This window comes from Orbicella faveolata, unplaced genomic scaffold (assembly GCF_042242905.1).
Source record: "Orbicella faveolata isolate gen_17 unplaced genomic scaffold, um_ofav_v1 contig_2, whole genome shotgun sequence".
NCBI lineage: Eukaryota > Metazoa > Cnidaria > Anthozoa > Scleractinia > Merulinidae > Orbicella > Orbicella faveolata.
Window position 1 is genome coordinate 17,980,001 of NW_028301547.1, and position 5,000 is coordinate 17,985,000.

Sequence of the window (5,000 nt, forward strand, 5' to 3'; positions counted from 1 at the left end):
TCCCATAGTTTCCAGAGCCTTTCTGTACAGTTTCAGTGTTCCTCCAGTCGAAAATATACTTTCCCAGGGAAGAATTTATCGTCACAAGGCGTACAAATGCTGCAATTTTAATTGGCTGGGATGCCCGTACTATCAGACGTCGGAAAACCTTGTTGAACAAGCTCGCAAGCCCCAAATTCTCAGTGGTATCCTACAAGCAAACTTTTCAGAATCCATCACGGAACAATTCAATTCCATTCTTTTATTTTCAACATTTTCAAGGCGTAACAATCAGTAGCCCTTTTCAATTGAACTACATGAACTTGCTCTTCGCATAAAGGGGCGAAATATACCCGCCAGTTTGAAACTACATTGCATTTAAAATTTGGAAGCATATAATGAAGATACACTTGTAAGATACAGCTTTCGCTTTACGATAGCAGCCGTCACCCCTACTAGCCACCCCAACGTAACTTTCTTCACGAAACGAATTCCCGAAATACAACCTCCCCCGGGGAGAATTTGTCTCTTTTTAGGTTTTCAATCCTGGTGTCGTTGGTTTGTATTTCCGATCCCGCTCTTATGGTAAATGTTATGGAAGAAAATCCCTATTGTACATTTAAAATATGCTAAATTGGCTAAATAGGCTCATTTTGCAATCCTATAACAAAGCCTCTTGTTATCAAATCGTGATTCGTTTGTATTTATTTACCCTGGCTACCAGAGTTTTTTTCCCTCCGTGCATGTTTTCTAGGATGAAGCGAAATCTTCCGAAGGCGTCGATTTTAAGGGTTATTCGCTTTTGATTTCTATGAGACAATAACTGTTTCGGCTTCGTCAACGTTCACCCTATTCAGTGAAATTTCGAGCTTATTAAAAGTTGTAAGTGTCGGTGTCATGTAGATCACTAAAAAGATTCGACCTTCAGTGAAAACGTTAACCTTACCTACCTTGTTTAGATCGTAATTTTTTTCACACTCTGGTGCAGTTCTATGCATCTGGGTGGATTTGTCAGATATGTATGTGTTCAGTTATTTGTTTCTGATGTAGTTAATTACATTTGCGCGGTAAAATTCTCTAACGGCAACCCTGACACACCCTCGTCAGCGTAATTATTTATCGTGCAAAGAGATTGATTATTGCTCACCAGCTCAATTTGCCATTGAAGATAGCCAGCCGGTATAGCTAAATTGATGGCCCAAGAAAACTCCGATGAAGACTGTGTATAAGGATTTAATATATCATTCTGTATCGTCTGTGACTTACAAAAGTATTGATTCAAGCATTGTTTTTACGGATCAATGCCGTAACATTTCCCGCCAAAGGGCAATCCCTAGCGTCGCGGGTAAGAGAGCCCCATCTTACCGGCTCGAGTGGCCGATCACAGCGCAGGACTTGATTGATATTGCCCGCTCGCGGAGCTAACCATAATTGTGGAGGTGACATGTTGAACAATAGTATCGACAGGCTATCGAACATAAACAATAAAATTGTGGTTTATTGACCAAGCATGAGGGAAAGATTGCTTGCTAGAAGACAAGAACATTTGCGTGTTAATGGACCGAGACGCAGTCGGAAGTCCATAAACACGCAAAAAATATCAAGACTTATATCCAGCCATCTTAGTCAATAAGGATTACAACATAATATTGTGGAAAATTGAGGGCAACTCCGAGCAGGCAAGATATATATAGCCCCATCTTGCCGGCTCGTGGCCTATCACAGCGTAGGACTTGGTTGATATTGCCCGCTCGCAAAGCTAACCATAATTGTGGAGGTGACATGTTAAACATAGTGTCAGGCTATTGAACTCTGCATAACAAAGCCTGGTTCAGGATATCAGGAAACAAATTTTCTAGGTCACGCAGATAGTTTTACTAAATGAAAAAATCAATCAAGGGTATTTTCCGTCGGTCTTTCCGTTTAGCAGTGCTCCTTTCTAAAATATACATATGTACATATCCAATATCTAAAAGTTTCGTAATCAGAGATTAGTGGGGTGCGTTCGATACCCGGGTGGGGACCCCGGGGATGGGAACGAAGGGGGCACTCTAAAAATTTCTCGATTGGGTGAGTAACTGGGGCAAATTTGAACTCTCTTGATTTTAATTAACCCTCGCCAATAGAATTCGTGACTGATAGAAGTGTGAATGACGATTAAAAGATGGTTGCGTTTTCTTGAAGAATGCCACCGAAACTTACACAAAAGCAATTTTGTTTTCTTGATTTCTCTCTATGGTTCAGTGAGGATGCTGTGGGCGATGGAATGAATATTCCTGAAATCCTTTCGCAGTTTCTTGTGTCAAGTTTTCATTAACACACGGAACTTGTCTTTCTTTCACAAAAGACATCAATTTTTCAAGGATTTTAGGAATTCAATCATGGACTGAGTATTGTGAATATTAAGTATCTTTCGTGAACAAAACACCATTAACAATCGACATGTACTGATCCAGGACTGATTCATCTCGACACCAGTTAATCGTAGTATCGTTAACCATTAGAATATACAGTTTCTGAACAGAGCGGCTTGATTGGAAATTTATTTGCAATTTAGTGGGGTAGACTTTTGAAAACGTCCGCCAATAGGCCACGTTCGATATATCAATATTCTAACATAGCTCCGAGGCTTTCAGGACAAATTTCTATATTTGGTGGTGTTTTCTTTGTATCCAAGTCTCTTTTGGGCATTGAGTAGTCTGCTGAATAGGCGGATTAGCGGAGTAGACAGCGAAGCGTGATACTTGAGCGCGGAGCGCGACCACGAGCGCGAAGTGCTAGTCGAAAACAAAAAATCTTTACTCTTTCTCGGCGCTCGTGTATCGCGTTTCGCTCTCTGCCCCACGAATCCGCTTATTCAAGAGATTATCAAAGTAAGAGAGTGAATCGCCCGTATAGGCCTTATACCCAAGGTAATCCCTCTTAAGTTATTTTTAGACATGGTACCCAGGTTTTTCGAGGATATTACCCGCGCGATGCGTGGAAAGCCCAAGCGACTTTTTCGAAACTACCAGAGACGGAATGGCGGGAAATCAGTGGGGAAAAGTCATTTACTTTTTTTTTCAAAAGACGTTCCATAGCAGGGATGTTTTCTGCACTTCTGGCCTTCTTTTTTTCGGTTGTGCTTTCGTTGCCGTTTACTGGGTTTTAGGGAGTTTAACAAGCAAACCACGACGGCAACGGCAACAAGTACAATGGCTGTGTAAGCGTGCGTTATACAATTAATATTCTTTGTTCATTTCTTTGCCGTTCTTTACAAAACAACAACGTGAAATAACCACATTCTGCATATTTGAGAGAACGTGAACTTCGACGGCCAACTTTTAAAATTTCTTTTTCGAATTTTGACGCTGTCTTACATATTCTGTTTGAGATGTTTTTCACAGTGATAGACAAACTGAATGAATCTAAATTAAATTCTCGCGAGATTCGCAGGTTGAATATAATGTAAAGTCGTTTTTTCAATTAATCGACGTCATCTTTGGCGTTGTAGTCGTTGTTGCTTCAACAGCGAGTTTCTTTCTGCACTTTCGACCATCGGTTTGTTAGGTTGATTTGTGTTTGGATGGCCTATTGAGAGAAGTTTTTTCCTGTTTATAAAGGGTGCCATTAATCGAGTTCCTTATTCTCCCTTAACGTTTGACATGACTGAAGGAATCGGCGCGTTTACACGACATTGCAATCACTATTGTTTATGTCTACCTAGACACGTTTAGAATTAATATCACTTAGTTTCTGGTAATGGGACGAATTGAAAACTTTCCATGTTAACTTTGTAGTAGATATCAGGGCACGAATCTACTTGGATGCAAATTAATCCCTTCACCCTTCCCTTCTTTGCACTATTTTCTCCCTGTCCCCTGAGGAAAGTCTGAAAAGTTGTACACTGGTTGGTTAGTTGGGCTCAGAGTTTTACGGCAAATTAAAGAGGCCTCAACGCAATTCGTGAAAGGACCGTGCACAGGGCAGCAAAGAAAGGCGGCCTCTAGAAGAGAATCCTCAGTTTCCTAGAAAATTCCAAAAGCACTGACAGCTATGAACTGAAAGATATTAACTTGTATTTTTTTTGTGTGTCAACGAACTCGTGTCAGTGAATTCTTGACAAATCTTAACGACAAACACAATAAAAACGGGGAGAGAGAGTTTGTTTATCTGTGCTGCACATAAAGAGTACTGACTTCATCATCGCAAAAAAAAAGTTTTTTCTTGCTTATTCTCGACATCTACCCCCAGGGGGGACTCCCAATAAAGTCAAGGCAGGGGTGGATCCAGGATTTTTCGTAGGAGGGGTGCACCACCACAAAGGAATGGGGTAACTGACTGGTGAGGTAAAGGAATTTAAAAGCGAATACGGAGAAGGCCTCATCTCAGGGGGGTGCGTCCCCTGCACCCCCGCTCGATCCGCCCCTGTAAGGGTAAGAACATAGCAACTCGAGCAACTCTTACACTTGTACTCTCCAAACTCCCGCATGCTTGCGCAACTCGATAGTCGTAAGGTAAGTTTGAACTAATTCCTAATTAAAGAGAATGGACCAGTAGCAAGTCAAATGAAAGGCGATCAATTCTTTTAGCCAGCACTGCCAAATTTGAAAGAATCGAAAAGGATGTTAATCTCAAATAAAGTGTTAAACTGTCGATTTATCACCGTTTAAATCTAAATGAGTTACCTGACCAAAACTGTTGCACAAGATATAGATAAAGGAAAGAGGGGCACGTACAAAGGTAATCTGCGCGCGCTCGAAGGAAAGCGTCAGTGTTTTTCGATATTTTAAGACGTCAACATGCGCACAAAAAGCAAAACTGACAGTGAATTTTCTCGCGTTCCCTTCTGTGAAATTTCGTAAAATCTGGCAGACTGGTAGTAAATATTTCACTTTAGCATCACCCAACTAATGGACTAATGCAAATCCTGCATTTTAATTGGCTACGCTACTAGAGGACTATTAGTAATAGTCCTCGAGTAGCGAAATTAGCGCAATCGAGCGTGACGCTTTCTTTCGTTTTATTCCCAAATAGATATT